This window comes from Oncorhynchus nerka, linkage group LG19 (assembly GCF_034236695.1).
Source record: "Oncorhynchus nerka isolate Pitt River linkage group LG19, Oner_Uvic_2.0, whole genome shotgun sequence".
In the NCBI taxonomy this organism is placed as follows: Eukaryota; Metazoa; Chordata; class Actinopteri; order Salmoniformes; family Salmonidae; genus Oncorhynchus; species Oncorhynchus nerka.
In genome coordinates, this window is record NC_088414.1 from 7,780,214 (window position 1) to 7,805,030 (window position 24,817).

Below are 24,817 nucleotides of genomic sequence, written 5' to 3' on the forward strand. Positions count from 1 at the left end.
TGGAGTGGAGAATGCCGTCTTCTCGAGAGCTGCCGGGGTCAGAGGAACCTGACAATACCCCTTGGTTAGATCAAGTGTACTGATGAACTGGGCACTTCCCAGTCTTTCAATCAACTCATCTATTTTCGGCATGGGATAAGCATCAAATTCCAAAATAGCATTCAACTTATGGAAGTCATTACAGAATCGTTGTTGTTGTTGCCTACCCATCACCACCTGAGGGTGTCCCGTCAGGAAGTCCAGGATCCAGTTGGAGGTGTTCAGTCCCAGGGTCCTTAGCTTAGTGATGAGTGGAGAGCACTATGGTGTTGAACGCTGAGCTGTAGACAATGAACAGCATTCTCACGTAGGTTTTCCTTTTGCAAAGTGGAAAAGAGAAGTGTGGAGTGCAATAGAGATTGCATCATCTGTGGATCTGTTGGGGCGATATGCAAATTGGAGTGAATCCAATGTGTCTAGGATGATGGCGTTGATGTAAGCCATGACTACACTTTCAAAGCATTTCATGGCTACAGATGTGAGTGCTATGGGCCGATAGTAATTTAGACAAGTTACTTTGGCGTTCTTGGGCACAGGGACTTGACATTTTCATCAAGTTCTTGACATTTTCCGTATTGACTGACCATGTCTTAAAGTAATGATGGACTGTTGTTTCTCTTTGCTTATTTGAGATGTTCTTGCCGTAATATGGACTTGGTCTTTTACCAAATAAGGCTATCTACTGTATATCAACCCTACCTTGTCACAACACAACTGATTGGCTCAAACGCATTTACTTTTAACTTCTCTAGGGTAGGGGGCAGCATTCGGAATTTTGGATGAAAAGAATGCCCAAAGTAAACGGCCTGCTACTTGGGCCCAGAAGAGATGATATGCGTATAACTGGTAGATACGGATAGAAAACACTCTAAAGTTCCCAAAACTGTTAAAATAGTGTCTGTGAGTATAACAGAACTGATTTGTTAGGCGAAAACCTGAGAATAATTCATTCAGGAATACGTTTTTTTTGTTGGTTTTGTAGTTTTCTATTTAATGCCATTACAGTATCCATTGACTTAGGACTCAAATTGCAGTTCCTATGCCTTCCACTAGATGTCAACAGTCTTTAGAAATTGTTCCAGGCTTTTATTCTGATAAATGAGGGAGTAGGACCAGTCTAAATGAGTGGACCCTGACGTGTCACAGAGCATTTTCATGCGCAAACCCGAGAGAGTACATTTCTTGTTTATCTTTTATATTGACAACGTTATTGTCCGGTTGAAATATTATAGATCATTTAGGCTAAAAAACAACCTGAGGTTGAATATAAACATCGTTTGACATGTTTCTATGAACTTTACGGATACAATTTGGATTTTTTTGTCTGCCTGTTTTGACTGCGTTTGAGCCTGTGGATTACTGAAGAAAGTGCGCAAACAAAATTGAGGTTTTTGGATATAAAGAGACTTCATCGAACAAAAATAACAATTATTGAGTAAATGAATGTCTTCTGAGTGCAACCATATGAATATCATCAAATGTAAGGGATTCATTTTATCTCTATTTCTGAGTTTTGTAACTCTTCTGCTTGGCTGGTTACTGTTTGTAATGATTTGTCAACTGGGCTATGCTCTCAAATTATCGGAAGGCATGCTGTCGCCGTAAGCATTTTTTAAATCTGACACCGTGGTTGGATTCACAAGAAGTTCATCTTTAAACCTATGTAAAATATGTTTTGTTTTCTGAATTTTTATAATGAGTATTTCTGGATTTGAATTTGGCGCTCTGCAATCTCACTGGATGTTGGCCAGATGGGACGCTAGCATCCCACATACCCTAGAGAGGTTAACAAGGCACACCCTTTCACACGTACCTTCACACAGGTGTGAACATTCTACAGTGGTCCCTGAAGCGTACGATCACACCCGTGTGATTAGAACGCTTATTTAGAACGGCCAGTTTCGATTGACGCAACAATCAGCGTTTGAGCTGGCCACACTGTTTTTTCAGAAACTATTTACACAAGCACAGTCCTTACAAAGTTATGTCCAGAATGTGAGAAGTTTGTTTTTGGATACAATGTTCAGATATTCACAGAAGTATCTATAGCATAACACAATCATCCAAATGTAGGCTACATTTGTCCAGGTGCTAACTAAGGAAAGATTGACGCAACACAAGTGGTCATATTTTTATCATTTCGGCTGACATAAACTACAATATGAATGAGCTAATAGCAATTACTATTTATAATTAATCACAGGTGAGCTCACCATTGATCGAAATAATTGAGTAACACTTTCTAGAAATTGGAAGAAATCCGACGATGATTAGTTTCAGCGAGCCGCCATGCTAGATAATAAGACAAGATGAGTTTTGTCTGTTTATAGTATGCATGTTGTAGGGGTGTGTCGTCTACCATCGTTCACATCCCACCATTCACTTCCTGAAGGTTTCAAAAAATGAGGGAACCATTACTCACCTCATTTTGTTATGACATCATTGGTCTGACAGACGATTACGTGAAACCCAGAATACATTGCATGTCAACAAACATGGCTCCAAACATAGCTGGAATTAGCTTAGCTCATCATAATCAGTACAACCTTCAAAAAAGTATTTTACACACATAATATGTGCCCATTACAATCTACGCAAGAATCGGAATGCATGATTTATCATCGGTACTTGAAAATGTGAATAAAACAGTAAATATATCAATAATTACCACACAAAACATTTCTGGTAGTGATTTATTGATACAAGTTGCACGTGCCGTCAGTTAATCACATAAACTCCCACTCCCACTCTGAGCCATTCAGTGTTGTTGTTTATAAATGTAGCTAGTGAGCTAAGCTGTATCATTAGCAATGTCTTTCAAAAGGAGACAGCTCACAAATGCGGAAATTCTGGAGATTTTTACAAATTCTGACAATGAGTAATGAAAACAACTATGACTGCGGTGCAGGCAACAGATGGAAGATGTGAACACGTGTGTGCAGGACGGGAGATGCGCAAATGTCTGCAGACTTGAACTGCACAAACAATTGGGAAGTGCTTGGGGAATTTTGTCCCGGTCAGAAATGTCTAAAAAATGAATTGGTCCGCAAAAGTAAAAATGACTACTTTGATGTGAATGAATGAGGAGGCGGAACACACCTCAATTCAAACTGTTTTAAGAAAATAATTTGAAATTGACAAGTTGAAAAAAGCATATAAATAAAAACAGGCTGTGTGCCTTGGTTTGAGGGCAGCGTGGATTAAATGTACTGTTGCGTAACAATCACATTCCGGAATGGAGAGAACGTTCTAACATCACGTGCATAAAATAACTGGGGGCGACAGTTAGAGATATTTGGAACTCACATATTAATTGGTTAATTGAAATGCATTCCAGGTGACTACCTCATTAAGCTGGTTGAGAGAATGCCAAGAATGTGCAAAGCTGTCATCAACGCAAAGGGTGGCTATTTGAAGAATCTCAAATATAAAATATATTTTGGGTACTACATGATTCCATGTGTTATTTCATAGTTCTTCACTGTCTTCACTATTATTCTACAATGTAGAAAATAGTTTTAAAAAATAGTAGAAGACTGAAAATAAACAGAAAATGACATAGAAACACTGGATTTTCAGTTATATTTTTGGTATTATTTAAATAATATATATATTATTTTTACCCCCCTTTCTTCTCGTAGTATCCAATTGTTAGTAGTTACTGTCTTGTCTCATCGCTACATCTCCCATATGAGCTCGGGAGAGACGAAGGTTGAGAGTCATGCGTCCTCCGAAACACAACCCAACCAAGCCGCACTGCTTCTTACCACAGCGCTCATCCAACCTGGAAGCCAGCCGCACCAATGTGTCAGAGGAAGCACTGTGCGCCTAGCGACCTGGTCGGCGTGCGCTGCACCCAGCCCGCCACAGGGGTTGCTAGTGCGTGATAAGACAAGGATATCCCTACCGGCCTAACACGGACGACGCTAGGCCGGATTTCAGTTTTCCTGCATTACAATCACTGGTCGCTAGACGCCTCGCCTCTGGATGAGCATTTTCTTGTTTGCTTATCGCCCTATACAGCTCGTTGAGAGCGGTCTTAGTGCCAGTATCGGTTTGTGGTGATGAATGGAAAATATACATGAACTCTCTTGGTAAATAGTATGGTCTACAGCTTATCATGAGGTATTCTAACTCAGGTGTGCAGAACCTCGAGACTCCCTTTAGGCCTAAGCCCTTAGATTGCAATATCTACTAAGCTAACATAATGAATTGCTTTAAGATGATCATAAAATGTAGCATTTAGCTATTTTCATTCAAATTTTAGGACCCCTGTAAGTGTAAATAAAAAATAAAAAATAGTGTCTGATGAAACATTGAATTTGGCCTTTACCACTGTAGCCCATAGAAACGTGTTGAATAACATGTTCATAAAAGGTAAAACAGACAGTCAAAAAATGTATCATAAGGAACAAGGTTTTGAAGTATCTGTCACATATCTGAGAGATATAAGAAAACTAATTTTACCCTCTATGCACTTTTACAGCCTGGTACTGGGTTACCTTCAGACGACTCCCATGAAACTTGTGTGCATCGTACAGCAGAATAACTGACCCCTTCATGTTCGGTATTGGTTACATATTATTTTGTATCTCCAACTGTTCGGTCTGGAGATGTCGTAGAGCCAACCACCAAAACTGTCGTGAGATTAAACACTATTTCAATATTGGTGACATATTAGTTTGTAACTCACACGGTTTAGTTTTTACAGATGATTTCGTGACAATTTTCTCGTCCGGATTCTCTCATGTGTAGAAAAGGGCTGCTTTCACAAGCTCTGTGTTATGGAATAGGCGCAAACTTTAGGGGATTGACCTGCAGCGACTACAAGAAATGGTCATTCTTGCATAAATACACATGGAGCTATTCAATATTCAAAATAACGTCACCATGTGACACGTGTGCGTCAATCGACTCCTTCATATTAGAGATTGCGCACCAGCTGTTGTTAACAAAGACGCACACCACCCCCTTGAGCTTACCCATCTGTTACGTTCGTTAGACTGAGGAGACCAAGGTGCAGCGTGGTAGGCGAACATCTTTATTTAAAATGAACACCGAAAAACAACAAAATACAAAACAAACATTAAGTTCTGCAGGCTACACAGCACCTATACAAAATCAAGATCCCACAATCTAAGGTGGAAAACAAGCTGCCTAAGTATGATCCCCAATCAGAGACAATGATAGACAGCAGCCTCTAAGATTGGGAACCATACCCGGCCAACAAAGAAATAAAACACATAGATTTGCCCACCCGGGTCCGGGTTCGGGATGTAGACCCCGCTCCGTTCGCTGATCCCTCCACTTCCGTAGAACCGGACCGTGGATCGTCGCCGGAGGCTCCGGACCGTGGATCATCAATGGAGGCTTCGGGTCATGGATCATCACTGCAGGCTCCGGGCCATGGATCATCACTGCAGACTTCGGGCCATGAATCATCACTGGAGGCTTTGTGCCATGGATCATCCCTGGAGGCTTCGGGCCATGGATCACCACTGGAGGCTTTGGACCGTCTCAGGAGGCTCCAGACCGTGGACCATCTCAGAAGGTTCCAGACCCTGGACCGTCTCAGAAGGTTCCGGACCGTGTACCGTCGTTGGAGGTTCCGGACCGTGTACCGTTGTAGGTTCCGGACCGTGGACCGTCGTTGGAGGTTCCGGACCTTGAACCGTCGTTGGAGGTTCCGGACTGTGAAACGTCACCGGAAGCTCTGGACTGGGAACTGTCACCGGAAGCTCTGGACTGGGAACTGTCGCCGGAAGCTTGGTGCGTGGGACCGGTACAGATGACACTGGGCTGGTGACACGCACCTCAGGGTGAGTGCGGGGAGGTAGCACAGGACGTACTGGACTGAGGAAGCACACTGGAGGCCTGATGCGTGGGACCGGTACAGGTGGCACTGGGCTGGTGACACGGACCTCAGGGCGAGTGCGGGGAGGTAGCACAGGACGTACCGGACTGGGGACACGTACTTCAGTGCGAGTACGAGGAGGAGACACAGGACGTACTGGACTGGGGAGGCGCACTGGAGGCCTGATGCGTGGGACCGGCACAGATTGCACTGGACTGGTGACACGCTCCTCCAAATGCCTACGTTGCCGCATACTCCTTGCCAACTCCGTTCTCCGGTATCCCTCCTCGCACTGTTCTATTGAATCCTGGCACTCTCCCTAGGTCGACCGACCACCTCTCTACCTCCTCCCAGGTTGTCTCTGGGTCACACCTCGGTACCGCCGACCACCCCGTGTGCCCCCCTAATTTTGGGGGGGCTGTCCTTTGGTCTGTCTTTGTGGACGCGAACCCCGGTGTCGTTGTTGTTCCTCCCTCGCTGCCTCCGTCTGCTCCCATGGAAGGTGATCCCTTCCTGCCAGGATCTCCTCCCGTCCAGGATCCCTTACCATCCAAGATATCCCCCCATGTCCAGGATGTCTGCTCCTCCTGGCCACACTGCTTGGTCCGTTTGTGGTGGGATCTTCTGTTACGTTCGTTAGAATGAGGAGACCAGGGTGCAGCGTGGTAGGCGAACATCTTACTTTATTTAAAATGAGCACCGAAAAACAACAAAATACAAAATTAACGTAAAGTTACACAGCACCTATATAAAATCAAGATCCCACAAATTTAGGTGGAATACAGGCTGCCTAAGTATGATCCCCAATCAGAGACAACGATAGACAGCTACCTCTGATTGGGAACCATACCCGGCCAACAAAGAAATAGAACACATAGATTTGCCCCACCCAAGTCACACCCTGACCTAATCAAATAGAGAATAAAAAAGGCTCTCTAAGGTCAGGGCGTGACACCATCACTACTGTTCTGTCCTAATGATGCATTGAAAAACCAGCTAGTTGTACATTATCCATGTCTTTGTTCAGCCAAGTTTCCAAGAAATATAAGATATTACAGTTCTTCAGGTTCCGTTGATAAGATAGTCTCGAACGGAGCTCATCCAATTAGTTCTCCAGTGATTGTACATTTAAGTGATAATGCCAGAGAAGCCGGTGTTTGGAGGATATATTGGGTGTTGTTAGGCCCAAGACGAACCGTGCCAATATATCTTCCAAACACCAGCTTCAATGGCATTATCACTTTTATACAAACAGGTTACCAACATATTCAAATAATGATTGACATATTTTCATTAAAAACATTATTTTGATGAATTTATTCATACTATGTCATCCTTCTACAAGATATATGCCCGACACAAATCTAGGGTTGCTACCCAAGCCGGCTGGTAATTCATTCTATCAGCTCGGTTGCCAGACACAACTCAGTCGTTCAGTCTTTTTGTTCTGTATCTATGGACAGCCGTCCGTTCTAAATGTTCCATTGCCATGCTGGCTGGTAATGTTCTTATCCCTTGCCATGCTGGCTGGTAATGTTCTTATCCCTTGCCATGCTGGCTGGTAATGTTCTTATCCCTTGCCATGCTGGCTGGTAATGTTCTTTTCCATTGCCATGCTGGCTGGTAATGTTATTTTCCCTTGCTTGCTAGCTAGCCAACAATGGCTAACTTACAGTCAAACAGTGCAGCCAGAATAACATCAGTAGCTGCATTTGCATTTGTTTAAGCTGTTTTCTAGTGACATGTATTTGGCTGGCATAGAAAATGTGCTTTCTCGTCACAACACTGTCGTTCAGAGGAGCTAGCCAACAACACAGTTTCAAACTGAAGCTGGAAAGACAGCAAACTAGCTGCACTTGGTTTCGTTTAACCTTTTTTTCAACTGACATTTCTTTGTATATATCCATAAAAATGATGCCAGCTGATTCATGATTTAGACTGACTGAGAAACGCTGCCTGCCTATCTGCCTCGTCCCGACTCCCGACACGTTCATTACTATGGGACAGCTGGAGATTGAATTTGAATATTGAAACAATGTTGCAAATGCAGGAGAGACGAGCAGCAAGATGCATAAATATCTCCACTGTTGAAAACTAAATGTTGGTCTTAAAGAAATGTGAGATCATGTCTAGATGCTTTTTATAGTGGAGATCAAGTTTATAAATTGCCTGGCTAGGCTGATGAGACAGTGGATTGCGCAGTCAGATGGAACAGAGTAAATAGGCATTTCAACGTCTTAGATTTAGCCGGTGGTAACTTGTGGAATAGACACCGGCTGGAATGTTCAAAAAAGTTACGATCACCACAAAAAAACAGGAGCCTGTAAAACGGCCGCTATACACTGAGTCTACAAAACATAACACCTTCCTAATATTGAGTTGCGCTCCCTTTTTCCATTAGAACAGCCTCAATTCGTTGGGAGCATGGAATCTACTTGGTGTTGAAAGCATTCCACAGGGATGCCGGCTAATGTTGACTCCAATGCTTCCCACAGTGTCAAGTTGGCTGGATGTGCTTTGGGTGGTGGACCATTCTTGATACACACAGGAAACTGTTGAGCATGAAAAACGTAGCAGAATTGCAGTTCTTTACACAATCAAACTGGTGTGCCTGGCACCTACTGCCATACCCCGTTCAAAGGCACTTAAATATTTTGTCCACTGCACCACTCGGGAGGCCATGTCCCTTAATGTTGATGATGTGGTTGTTACTGACAAGGAGCACATGGCTGAGCTCTTTAATCACCACTTCATTAAGTCAGGATTCCTATTTGAATCAGCCATGCCTCATTGTCCGCCCAACATTTCCTCATCACCATCACCCTTCTAATGCGACTAGCCCCGATGCTCCTCCCTCTTATTCCCCTGCTCCGCTACAAAGTTTCTCCCTACAGGCGGTCACTGAGTCGGAGGTGCTAAAGGAGCACCTTAAACTTGACCCCCAAAAAAACATCTGGGTCAGATAGTTTACATCCTCTCTTCTTTGAGGTTTCAGCCCTTATCATCGCTAAGCCTATCTCTGACCTTTTTAACCCGTCTCTTCTCTCTGGGGAGGTTCCCATTGCTTGGAAGGCAGCCACAGTGCATCCATTATTTAAAGGGGGAGATTAAACTGATCCTAACTGTTCTTGGCCCATTTCTATTTTGCCCTGTTTATCAAAAGTGTTGAAAAAAAAACTGACTGGCTTTATTGATGGCTTTATTGATGTCTAGTATTCTCTCTGGTATGCAATCTGGTTTCTGCTCAGGTTATGGATGTGTTACTGCAACCTTAAAGGTCCTAAATGATGTCACTATTGCCCTTGATTCTAAGCAATGTTGTGCTGCTGTTCTTATTGACTTGGCCAAAGCTTTTTATACGGTAAACCATTCCATTCTTGTGGGCCGGCTAATGAGTATTGGTGTTTCTGAGATGTTTGGCCTAGTTTGCTAACTAACTCTCTCAAAGAGTGCAGTGTATAAAGTTAGAACATCTGCTGTCTCAGCCACTGCCTGTCACCAAGGGAGTGCCTCAAGGCTCGATCCTAGGCCCCACGCTCTTCTCAATTTACATCAACAACATAGCTCAGGCAGTAGGAAGCTCTCATCCATTTATATGCAGATGACAGCTGGCCCCTCCCCGGATTTTGTGTTAAACGCTCTACAACAACGCTTTATTAGTATCCAACAAGCTTTCTCTGCCCTTAACCTTGTTCTGAACCCCTCCAAAACAAAGGTCATGTGGTTTGGTAAGAAGAATGCCCCTCTCCCCACCGGTGTGATTACTACCTTTTGAGGGTTTAGAGCTTGAGGAAGTCACCTCATACATGTACTTGGGAGTATGTCTAGATGGTACACTGTTCTTCTCTCAGCACATATCAAAGCTGCAGGCTAAGGTTAAATCTAGACTTGGTTTCCTATATCGTAATTGCTCCTCTTTCACCTCAGCTGCCAAACTAACCCTGATTCAGATGACCATCCCACCCATGCTAGATTACGTAGATGTTCTTTACCATACGGCCATCAGATTTGCCACCAATGCTCCTTATAGGACACATCACTGCACTCTATACTCCTCTGTAAACTGGTTATCTCTGTATACCCGTTGCAAGAGCCATTGGTTTATGCTTATTTATAAAACCGTCTTAAGGCCTCACTCACCCTCACTCACCCTATCTGAGATATCTACTGCAGCTCTCATCCTCCATATACAATACCCGTTCTGGTGGTCACATTATGTTAAAGGGCCACAAAGCACACACATCACTGGGTTGCTCCTCTTTTCAGTTTGCTGCAGCTAGCCACTGGAACGAGCTGCAAAAAACACACCGTCTCTTCATTCAAACACTCAATCATGGACATTCTTACTGACAGTGGTGGCTGCTTCACATGATGTATAGTTGTCTCTACCTTCTTGCCTTTGTGCTGTTGTCTGTGCCCAATAATGTTTGTATCATGTTTTGTGCTTCTACCATGTGCTACTGCCATGTTGTGTTGCTACCAGGCTGTGTTGTCATGTGTTGCTGCCATGCTATGTTGTTGTCTTAAGTCTCTCTTTGTGTATTGTTGTGGTTTCTCTCTTGTTGTCACGTCCTGACCATAGAAAGCCTTTATTTTCTATGGTAGAGTAGGTCAGGGCGTGACTAGGGGTTATCTAGTCTATTATTTCTATGTGGGGTTCTAGGGTTGTCTTTCTATGTTGGTGTTTGTGTATGATTCCCAATTAGAGGCAGCTGGTAATCGTTGTCTCTAATTGGGGATCATATTTAAGTAGTTGTTTTTCTCACCTGTGGTTATGGGATATTGTTTTGAGTTAGTGCACGTAGCATCTCTGTCGTCACGGTTCGCTGTTAGGTTATGGGATATTGTTTTGAGTTAGTGCACGTAGCATCTCTGTCGTCACGGTTCGCTGTTAGTTTATGGGATATTGTTTTGAGTTAGTGCACGTAGCATCTCTGTCGTCACGGTTCGTTGTTTTGAGTTAGTGCACGTAGCATCTCTGTCGTCACGGTTCGCTGTTAGTTTATGGGATATTGTTTTGAGTTAGTGCACGTAGCATCTCTGTCGTCACGGTTCGTTGTTAGTTTATTGTTTATTTGTTTTGTGTTTTTGTTCAGTTTCACTTTATCATTATGTGGAACTCAACATAAGCTGCGCCTTGGTCCGACATTAATTATAACGAACGTGACACTTGTTGTGATGTGGGTTGTGTCCTATATATATATTTTTATCCTAGCCTCCGTCCCCGTAAGAGGCCTTTTGGTAGGCCGTCATTGTAAATAATAATTTGTTCTTAACTGACTTACCTAGTTAAATAAATGTTCAATCTACTTTTTTTTTTTTTATTAACAGATGACATCAATAAGGTATCATAGCTTTCACCTGGATTTCAGCACCATTCTTCTTTCAGGCAAACCAATATCAGAACTGTGTCCGATGCCGCTAGTAGCGCAGTACACAGTACACCAACCATGGGTAACCAATAGTTGGCATGCTGCTGTCAGCTACCCCCACAAAAATACTATAGTATACTATGGTATTAAAACCCATGTTGAAGTGTTGTACACACAACCAGTCTGTTAAGCAGATGTGTTTTCTGGGACAGTATCTAAAACCTCTGGACCTTCTCTTTCCAGGGCTCTCTTTCCTAAATCTCAGTCCTACAGTATCGAGCTCCAAATATCCGCCTGGTTCGATAGATTACGTTTTCCATATGCTACATATCCTTTGTCATGAACACAGAGACTCGGCTGCATTGATCCAAAACATGTTTTATTATTTGTATTACTTCACCTTTATTTAACCTGGTAGGCCAGTTGAGAACACCTTTATTTAACCAGGTAGGCCAGTTGAGAACACCTTTATTTAACCAGGTAGGCCAGTTGAGAACACCTTTATTTAACCAGGTAGGCTAGTTGAGAACACCTTTATTTAACCAGGTAGGCTAGTTGAGAACACCTTTATTTAACCAGGTAGGCCAGTTGAGAACACCTTTATTTAACCAGGTAGGCCAGTTGAGAACACCTTTATTTAACCAGGTAGGCTAGTTGAGAACACCTTTATTTAACCAGGTAGGCCAGTTGAGAACACCTTTATTTAACCAGGTAGGCCAGTTGAGAACACCTTTATTTCACCAGGTAGGCCAGTTGAGAACACCTTTATTTCACCAGGTAGGCCAGTTGAGAACACCTTTATTTAACCAGGTAGGCCAGTTGAGAACACCTTTATTTAACCAGGTAGGCCAGTTGAGAACACCTTTATTTAACCAGGTAGGCTAGTTGAGAACACCTTTATTTAACCAGGTAGGCCAGTTGAGAACACCTTTATTTAACCAGGTAGGCCAGTTGAGAACACCTTTATTTCACCAGGTAGGCCAGTTGAGAACACCTTTATTTCACCAGGTAGGCCAGTTGAGAACACCTTTATTTCACCAGGTAGGCCAGTTGAGAACACCTTTATTTCACCAGGTAGGCCAGTTGAGAACACCTTTATTTAACCAGGTAGGCCAGTTGAGAACACCTTTATTTCACCAGGTAGGCCAGTTGAGAACACCTTTATTTAACCATTTAGGCCAGTTGAGAGCAAGTTCTCATTTACAACTGCGACCTGGCCAAGATAAAGCAAAGCAGTGCGACAAAAAAAACAACACATAATTACACATGGGATAAACAAACGTACAGTCAATAACACAATAGAAACATCTGTATATAGTGTGTGCAAATTAAGTAAGGGGGTAAGGCAATAAATAGGCCAATAGTGGCGAAGTAATTACAATTTAGCAAATTCACAGCGGTGTGATATATGTGCCGATGAGGATGTGCAAGTAGAAATACTGGTGTGCAAAAGAGCAGAAAAACAAATATGGGCATGAGGTAGGTTGGTTGGATGGGCTATTTACTGACGGTCTGTGTACAGCTGCAGCGATCGCTAAGCTGCTCTGACAGCTGACGCTTAAAGTTAGCGAGGGAGATGTAAGTCTCCAACTTCAGTGATTTTTGCAATTTGTTCCATTCATTGTCAGCAGAGAACTGGAAGGAAAGGCGGCCACATGAGGTGTTGGCTTTGGAAACAGAACATCTCCGTTATACTATGTACACTATATTTTTTTGTTTGGTTTAGTTTTAGTAACACTTTTTAGTTACACTTTATTGCAATTTAAGATTATATTTATTGGTCAATCCAGTCCTTTCAGAGCCACTGGGGGACATCAGTGATGATAACTAGGAATCAGTCAGTAACCAATCAATCAATCATGTATTCTCTCTTTTCCAGGCAACCCCCTGTTGATCAACTCATCCCAGCAGCCGGACCTAACGGTGTCACGGACCTACACCAGCCCCATCTGCTTCCAGGACTCCATGGATAAAGAACTCATCTCTCAGGAGCCTTCGCGCTTCGACCCCCTGCCCGACCTCAAGGTCAAAGTTCACTCCTCTTTCATGGTGTCCCTGGGCGTGTCAGAGAGGGGGGCCGAGTACCACATCCAGAAAGCCCACCCCCAGACCTTCCCCCGGGGACTGGCGCCCGACTACAGCGGTGTGGGGTTGGAGGGGACGCTGAGAGGAAGGAGGGAGAAGACCCTCCTCGGCCCCCTTGCCCCGTCTACGCCATTCAGGCCCCCACTCAGGACGGCCGGGGTGTTCGGACACGCGGGAGGGAGGCTGGTGGTGCCCAATACAGGTGAGGGTTGTGGTTCGTAAGGGCAATGTAACACACACATGTACACATGCAAACGCAAGCGTGCACATACACAGGCATGGAGGCTTCCACACACACAGGTTCCACACACACAGGTCCACATACCACATACATAGAGGCACACACACAGGTCCACATACCACATACATAGAGGCACACACACAGGTCCACATACCACATACATAGAGGCACACACACAGGTCCACATACCACATACATAGAGGCACACACACAGGTCCACATACCACATACATAGAGGCACACACACAGGTCCACATACCACATACATAGAGGCACACATAGAGGTCCACATACCACACACACACACAGGTCCACATACCACATACATAGAGGCACACACACAGGTCCACATACCACATACATAGAGGCACACACACAGGTCCACATCCACATACATAGAGGCACACACACAGGTCCACATACCACATACATAGAGGCACACACACAGGTCACATACATAGAGGCACACACACAGGTCCACATACCACATAGAGGCACACACACAGGTCCACATACCACATACATAGAGGCACACACACAGGTCCACATACCACATACATAGAGGCACACACACAGGTCCACATACCATAGAGGCACACACACACATACATAGAGGCACACACACAGGTCCACATACCACATACATAGAGGCACACACACAGGTCCACATACCACATACATAGAGGCACACACACAGGTCCACATACCACATACATAGAGGCACACACACAGGTCCACATACCACATACATAGAGGCACACACACAGGTCCACATACCACATACATAGAGGCACACACACAGGTCCACATACCACATACATAGAGGCACACACACAGGTCCACATACCACATACATGAGGCACACACACAGGTCCACATACCACACACATAGAGGCACACACACAGGTCCACATACCACATACATAGAGGCACACACACAGGTCCACATACCACATACATAGAGGCACACACACAGGTCCACATACCACATACATAGAGGCACACACACAGGTCCACATACCACATACATACACACACAGGTCCACATACCACACAGGTCCACAGGTACATACCACATACATAGAGGCACACACACAGGTCCACATACCACATACATAGAGGCACACACACAGGTCCACATACCACATACATAGAGGCACACACACAGGTCCACATACCACATACATAGAGGCACACACACAGGTCCACATACCACATACATAGAGGCACACACACAGGTCCACATACCACATACATAGAGGCACACACACAGGTCCACATACCACATACATAGAGGCACACACACAGGTCCACATACCACATACATAGAGGCACACACACAGGTCCACATACCACATACATAGAGGCACACACACACAGGTCCACATACCACATACATAGAGGCACACACACAGGTCCACATACCACATACATAGAGGCACACACACAGGTCCACATACCACATACATAGAGGCACACACACAGGTCCACATACCACATACATAGAGGCACACACACAGGTCCACATACCACATACATAGAGGCACACACACAGGTCCACATACCACATACATAGAGGCACACACACAGGTCCACATACCACATACATAGAGGCACACACACAGGTCCACATCCACATACATAGAGGCACACACACATAGAGGCACACACACAGGTCCACATACCACATACATAGCACACACACAGGCACACACACAGGTCCACATACCACATACATAGAGGCACACACACAGGTCCACATACATAGAGGCACACACACAGGTCCACATACATAGAGGCACACACACAGGTCCACATACCACATACATAGAGGCACACACACAGGTCCACATACCACATACATAGAGGCACACACACAGGTCCACATACCACATACATAGAGGCACACACACAGGTCCACATACCACATACATAGAGGCACACACACAGGTCCACATACCACATACATAGAGGCACACACACAGGTCCACATACCACATACATAGAGGCACACACACAGGTCCACATACCACATACATAGAGGCACACACACAGGTCCACATACCACATACATAGAGGCACACACACAGGTCCACATACCACATACATAGAGGCACACACACAGGTCCACATACCACATACATAGAGGCACACACACAGGTCCACATACCACATACATAGAGGCACACACACAGGTCCACATACCACATACATAGAGGCACACACACAGGTCCACATACATAGAGGCACACACACAGGTCCACATACATAGAGGCACACACACAGGTCCACATACCACATACATAGAGGCACACACACAGGTCCACATACCACATACATAGAGGCACACACACAGGTCCACATACCACATACATAGAGGCACACACACAGGTCCACATACCACATACATAGAGGCACACACACAGGTCCACATACCACATACATAGAGGCACACACACAGGTCCACACAGGTCCACATACCACATACATAGAGGCACACACACAGGTCCACATACCACATACATAGAGGCACACACACAGGTCCACATACATAGAGGCACACACACAGGTCCACATACATAGAGGCACACACACTGGTCCACATACCACATACATAGAGGCACACACACAGGTCCACATACCACATACATAGAGGCACACACACAGGTCCACATACCACATACATAGAGGCACACACACAGGTCCACATACCACATACATAGAGGCACACACACAGGTCCACATACCACATACATAGAGGCACACACACAGGTCCACATACCACATACATAGAGGCACACACACAGGTCCACATACCACATACAGGCACACACACAGGTCCACATAGAGGCACACACACAGGTCCACATACATAGAGGCACACACACAGGTCCACATACCACATACATAGAGGCACACACACAGGTCCACATACCACATACATAGAGGCACACACACAGGTCCACATACCACATACATAGAGGCACACACACAGGTCCACATACCACATACATAGAGGCACACACACAGGTCCACATACCACATACATAGAGGCACACACACAGGTCCACATACCACATACATAGAGGCACACACACACACAGGTCCACATACATAGAGGCACACACACAGGTCCACATACCACATACATAGAGGCACACACACAGGTCCACATACCACATACATAGAGGCACACACACAGGTCCACATACCACATACATAGAGGCACACACACAGGTCCACATACCACATACATAGAGGCACACACAGGTCCACATACCACATACATAGAGGCACACACACAGGTCCACATACCACATACATAGAGGCACACACACAGGTCCACATACCACATACATAGAGGCACACACACAGGTCCACATACATAGAGGCACACACACAGGTCCACATACCACATACATAGAGGCACACACACAGGTCCACATACCACATACATAGAGGCACACACACAGGTCCACATACCACATACATAGAGGCACACACACAGGTCCACATACCACATACATAGAGGCACACACACAGGTCCACATACATACAGAGGCACACACACAGGTCCACATACCACATACATAGAGGCACACACACAGGTCCACATACCACATACATAGAGGCACACACACAGGTCCACATACCACATACCACATACATAGAGGCACACACACAGGTCCACATACCATACCACATACATAGAGGCACACACACAGGTCCACATACCACATACATAGAGGCACACACACAGGTCCACATACCACATACATAGAGGCACACACACAGGTCCACATACCACATACATAGAGGCACACACACAGGTCCACCACATACCACATACCACATAGAGGCACACACACAGGTCCACATACCACATACATAGAGGCACACACACAGGTCCACATACCACATACATAGAGGCACACACACAGGTCCACATACCACATACATAGAGGCACACACACAGGTCCACATACCACATACATAGAGGCACACACACAGGTCCACATACCACATACATAGAGGCACACACACAGGTCCACATACCACATACATAGAGGCACACACACAGGTCCACATAGAGGCACACACACAGGTCCACATAGAGGCACACACACAGGTCCACATACCACATACATAGAGGCACACACACAGGTCCACATACCACATACATAGAGGCACACACACAGGTCCACATACCACATACATAGAGGCACACACACAGGTCCACATACCACATACATAGAGGCACACACACAGGTCCACATACCACATACATAGAGGCACACACACAGGTCCACATACCACATACATAGAGGCACACACACAGGTCCACATACCACATACATAGAGGCACACACACAGGTCCACATACCACATACATAGAGGCACACACACAGGTCCACATACCACATACATAGAGGCACACACACAGGTCCACATACCACATACATAGAGGCACACACACAGGTCCACATACCATACATACATAGAGGCACACACACAGGTCCACACAGGTCCACATACATAGAGGCACACACACAGGTCCACATACATAGAGGCACACACAGGTCCACATACCACATACATAGAGGCACACACACAGGTCCACATACCACATACATAGAGGCACACACACAGGTCCACATACCACATACATAGAGGCACACACACAGGTCCACATACCACATACATAGAGGCACACACACAGGTCCACATACCACATACAGGTCCACAGGTCCACATACCACATACATAGAGGCACACACACAGGTCCACATACCACATACATAGAGGCACACACACAGGTCCACATACCACATACATAGAGGCACACACACAGGTCCACATACCACATACATAGAGGCACACACACAGGTCCACATACCACATACATAGAGGCACACACACAGGTCCACATACCACATACATAGAGGCACACACACAGGTCCACATACCACATACATAGAGGCACACACACAGGTCCACATACATAGAGGCACACACACAGGTCCACATACCACATACATAGAGGCACACACACAGGTCCACATACACATACATAGAGGCACATAGAGGCACATACACACAGGTCCACATACCACATACATAGAGGCACACACACAGGTCCACATACCACATACATAGAGGCACACACACAGGTCCACATACCACATACATAGAGGCACACACACAGGTCCACATACCACATACATAGAGGCACACACAGGTCCAGGTACCACATACATAGAGGCACACACACAGGTCCACATCCACATACATAGAGGCACACACACAGGTCCACATACCACATACATAGAGGCACACACACAGGTCCACATACCACATACATAGAGGCACACACACAGGTCCACATACACATACATAGAGGCACACACACAGGTCCACATACCACATACATAGAGGCACACACACAGGTCCACATACCACATACATAGAGGCACACACACAGGTCCACATACCACATACATAGAGGCACACACACAGGTCCACATACCACATACATAGAGGCACACACAGGTCCACATACCACATACATAGAGGCACACACACAGGTCCACATACATAGAGGCACACACACAGGTCCACATACATAGAGGCACACACACAGGTCCACATACCACATACATAGAGGCACACACACAGGTCCACATACCACATACATAGAGGCACACACACAGGTCCACATACATAGAGGCACACACACAGGTCCACATACCACATACATAGAGGCACACACACAGGTCCACATACCACATACATAGAGGCACACACACAGGTCCACATACCACATACATAGAGGCACACACACAGGTCCACATACCACATACATAGAGGCACACACACAGGTCCACATACCACATACATAGAGGCAGGCACACACAGGTCCACATACCACATACATAGAGGCACACACACAGGTCCACATACCACATACATAGAGGCACACACACAGGTCCACATACCACATACATAGAGGCACACACACAGGTCCACATACCACATACATAGAGGCACACACACAGGTCCACATACCACATACATAGAGGCACACACACAGGTCCACATACCACATACATAGAGGCACACACACAGGTCCACATACCACATACATAGAGGCACACACACAGGTCCACATACCACATACATAGAGGCACACACACAGGTCCACATACCACATACATAGAGGCACACACAGGTCCACACAGCACACACACAGGTCCACATACCACATACATAGAGGCACACACACAGGTCCACATACATAGAGGCACACACAGGTCCACATACCACATACATAGAGGCACACACACAGGTCCACATACCACATACATAGAGGCACACACAGGTCCACATACCACATACATAGAGGCACACACAGGTCCACATACCACATACATAGAGGCACACACACAGGTCCACATACCACATACATAGAGGCACACACACAGGTCCACATACCACATACATAGAGGCACACACACAGGTCCACATACCACATACATAGAGGCACACACACAGGTCCACATACCACATACATAGAGGCACACACACAGGTCCACATACCACATACATAGAGGCACACACACAGGTCCACATACCACATACATAGAGGCACACACACAGGTCCACATACCACATACATAGAGGCACACACACAGGTCCACATACCACATACATAGAGGCACACACACAGGTCCATACCACATACATAGAGGCACACACACAGGTCCACATACCACATACATAGAGGTCCAGGTCCACATACCACATACATAGAGGCACACACACAGGTCCACATACCACATACATAGAGGCACACACACAGGTCCACATACCACATACATAGAGGCACACACACAGGTCCACATACCACATACATAGAGGCACACACACAGGTCCACATACCACATACATAGAGGCACACACACAGGTCACATCCACATAGAGGCACACACAGGTCCACATACCACATACATAGAGGCACACACAGGTCCACATACCACATACATAGAGGCACACACACAGGTCCACATACCACATACATAGAGGCACACACACAGGTCCACATACCACATACATAGAGGCACACACACAGGTCCACATACCACATACATAGAGGCACACACACAGGTCCACATACCACATACATAGAGGCACACACACAGGTCCACATACCACATACATAGAGGCACACACACAGGTCCACATACCACATACATAGAGGCACACACACAGGTCCACATACCACATACATAGAGGCACACACACAGGTCCACATACCACATACATAGAGGCACACACACAGGTCCACATACCACATACATAGAGGCACACACACAGGTCCACATACCACATACATAGAGGCACACACAGGTCCACATACCACATACATAGAGGCACACACACAGGTCCACATACCACATACATAGAGGCACACACACAGGTCCACATACCACATACATAGAGGCACACACACAGGTCCACATACCACATACATAGAGGCACACACACAGGTCCACATACCACATACATAGAGGGCACACACACAGGTCCACACATCCACATACATAGAGGCACACACACAGGTCCACATACCACATACATAGAGGCACACACACAGGTCCACATACCACATACATAGAGGCACACACACAGGTCCACATACCACATACATAGAGGCACACACACAGGTCCACATACCACATACATAGAGGCACACACACAGGTCCACATACCACATACATAGAGGCACACACACAGGTACCCACATAGAGGCACACACCACATACATAGAGGCACACACACAGGTCCACATACCACATACATAGAGGCACACACACAGGTCCACATACCACATACATAGAGGCACACACAGGTCCACATACCACATACATAGAGGCACACACACAGGTCCACATACCACATACATAGAGGCACACACACAGGTCCACATACCACATACATAGAGGCACACACACAGGTCCACATACATACATAGAGGCACACACACAGGTCCACATACCACATACATAGAGGCACACACACAGGTCCACATACCACATACATAGAGGCACACACACAGGTCCACATACCACATACATAGAGGCACACACACAGGTCCACATACCACATACATAGAGGCACACACACAGGTCCACATACCACATACATAGAGGCACACACACAGGTCCACATACCACATACATAGAGGCACACACACAGGTCCACATACCACATACATAGAGGCACACACACAGGTCCACATACATAGAGGCACACACACAGGTCCACATACCACATACATAGAGGCACACACACAGGTCCACATACCACATACATAGAGGCACACAGACAGGTCCACATACCACATACATAGAGGCACACACACAGGTCCACATACCACATACATAGAGGCACACACACAGGTCCACATACCACATACATAGAGGCACACACACAGGTCCACATACCACATACATAGAGGCACACACACAGGTCCACATACCACATACATAGAGGCACACAGACAGGTCCACATACCACATACATAGAGGCACACAGACAGGTCCACATACCACATACATAGAGGCACACACACAGGTCCACATACCACATACATAGAGGCACACAGACAGGTCCACATACCACATACATAGAGGCACACACACAGGTCCACATACCACATACATAGAGGCACACAGACAGGTCCACATACCACATACATAGAGGCACACACACAGGTCCACATACCACATACATAGAGGCACACACACAGGTCCACATACCACATACATAGAGGCACACACACAGGTCCACATACCACATACATAGAGGCACACACACAGGTCCACATACCACATACATAGAGGCACACACACAGGTCCACATACATAGAGGCACACACACAGGTCCACATACATAGAGGCACACACACAGGTCCACATACCACATACATAGAGGCACACACACAGGTCCACATACCACATACATAGAGGCACACACACAGGTCCACATACCACATACATAGAGGCACACACACAGGTCCACATACCACATACATAGAGGCACACACACAGGTCCACATACCACATACATAGAGGCACACACACAGGTCCACATACCACATACATAGAGGCACACACACAGGTCCACATACCACATACATAGAGGCACACACACAGGTCCACATACATAGAGGCACACACACAGGTCCACATACATAGAGGCACACACACAGGTCCACATACATAGAGGCACACACACTGGTCCACATACCACATACATAGAGGCACACACACAGGTCCACATACCACATACATAGAGGCACACACACAGGTCCACATCCATACATAGAGGCACACACACAGGTCCACATACATAGAGGCACACACACAGGTCCACATACCACATACATAGAGGCACACACACAGGTCCACATACCACATACATAGAGGCACACACACAGGTCCACATACCAGGTCCACATACATAGAGGCACACACACAGGTCCACATACATACATAGAGGCACACACACAGGTCCACACATACCACATACATAGAGGCACACACACAGGTCCACATACCACATACATAGAGGCACACACACAGGTCCACATACCACATACATAGAGGCACACACACAGGTCCACATACCACATACATAGAGGCACACACACAGGTCCACATATCACATACATAGAGGCACACACACAGGTCCACATACCACATACATAGAGGCACACACACAGGTCCACATACCACATACATAGAGGCACACACACAGGTCCACATACCACATACATAGAGGCACACACACAGGTCCACATACCACATACATAGAGGCACACACACAGGTCCACATACCACATACATAGAGGCACACACACAGGTCCACATACCACATACATAGAGGCACACACACAGGTCCACATAGAGGCACACACACAGGTCCACATACATAGAGGCACACACACAGGTCCACATACCACATACATAGAGGCACACACACAGGTCCACATCCACATACATAGAGGCACACACACAGGTCCACATACCACATACATAGAGGCACACACACAGGTCCACATACCACATACATAGAGGCACACACACAGGTCCACATACCACATACATAGAGGCACACACACAGGTCCACATACCACATACATAGAGGCACACACACAGGTCCACATACATAGAGGCACACACACAGGTCCACATACCACATACATAGAGGCACACACACAGGTCCACATACCACATACATAGAGGCACACACACAGGTCCACATACCACATACATAGAGGCACACACACAGGTCCACATACCACATACATAGAGGCACACACACAGGTCCACATACCACATACATAGAGCACACACAGGCACACACACAGGTCCACATACCACATACATAGAGGCACACACACAGGTCCACATACCACATACATAGAGGCACACACACAGGGCACACACACAGGTCCACATACCACATACATAGAGGCACACACACAGGTCCACATACCACATACATAGAGGCACACACACAGGTCCACATACATAGAGGCACACACACAGGTCCACATACCACATACATAGAGGCACACACACAGGTCCACATACCACATACATAGAGGCACACACACAGGTCCACATACATAGAGGCATACACAGAGGTCCACATACATAGAGGTCCACAGGTCCACATACATAGAGGCACACACACAGGTCCACATACATAGAGGCACACACACAGGTCCACATACCACATACATAGAGGCACACACACAGGTCCACATACCACATACATAGAGGCACACACACAGGTCCACATACCACATACATAGAGGCACACACACAGGTCCACCACATAGAGGCACACCACAAACATAGAGGAGGTCCACACACACACAGGTCCACATCCACATACATAGAGGCACACACACAGGTCCACATCCACATACATAGAGGCACACACACAGGTCCACATACATAGAGGCACACACACAGGTCCACATACATAGAGGCACACACACAGGTCCACATACATAGAGGCACACACACAGGTCCACATACCACATACATAGAGGCACACACACAGGTCCACATACCACATACATAGAGGCACACACACAGGTCCACATACATAGAGGCACACACACAGGTCCACATACCACATACATAGAGGCAC

The 24,817-nt window shown here is 46.0% G+C and overlaps 1 pseudogene; it reads left to right on the forward strand.

Annotated features, from left to right (window-relative positions):
* Nucleotides 1-24,817, forward strand: part of LOC115146884 (netrin receptor UNC5D-like) — a 349,654-nt pseudogene that overhangs the window by 295,252 nt on the left and 29,585 nt on the right.